Source organism: Halyomorpha halys, unplaced genomic scaffold (genome assembly GCF_000696795.3).
Source record: "Halyomorpha halys isolate HHAL.00 unplaced genomic scaffold, Hhal_1.1 Scaffold681.1, whole genome shotgun sequence".
NCBI lineage: Eukaryota > Metazoa > Arthropoda > Insecta > Hemiptera > Pentatomidae > Halyomorpha > Halyomorpha halys.
Genome location: NW_027106347.1, coordinates 66358 through 66947, shown reverse-complemented (window position 1 = coordinate 66947; position 590 = coordinate 66358). Strand labels below are relative to the sequence as shown.

General features: G+C 28.1%; 1 protein-coding gene across 1 annotated transcript in view; it reads left to right on the top strand.

The window, feature by feature from the left end:
• LOC106685325 (neuroendocrine convertase 2) overlaps positions 1-590 on the top strand; it is a gene marked incomplete at its 3' end in the record, with an annotated part of 291090 nt that overhangs the window by 233416 nt on the left and 57084 nt on the right.

The following is a 590-nucleotide window of genomic DNA, read 5'->3' as shown; positions in this document are numbered from 1 at the left end:
AAAATATAAAGAAATAATGATGAAATTATACTACCTCTGCTGAGCAAGTGCGAACTTAGGAATTAGTTTAAAAAGTATCCATTACACATTTATTGAATAATATGTTAATTTTATTAAATAATGCATGCACAGACACACCTGTATTTAAAAAACGATTCCTCCAATTCATACCCAAAACAGAGAAATGTTAGAGACAAGTGGAAAATGAGTCCAGTGTCTTTCTTATAAACTAGTTCCTATGATGAACATTTTTATAATGAGAGGATGGTTGGAGGTGCGGTTAGTGAAGAAGACAAATATGTAAAATCTTATTTATTAGTGCCTACGTTTTGGCCATAATTTCTAGCCTTCATCAGGGCTGTACAGAACGGTTAGAAAATAACTAACATTATGGATAAATAAATGTTGAAAGATATAAATAGTTTAGGTATTGAAAGAAGATAAGGCTGTATGAGAAGAGATATATTAAAATGAAGTAAGAGGAAAGAACAAATAATAAAATACATGTAAATATCTAGTTAGTAAATGTATGTAAAAATGAAAACTATTTAAAATAAAGTAATGAAATTGTGGGAAATAAAACGTATATA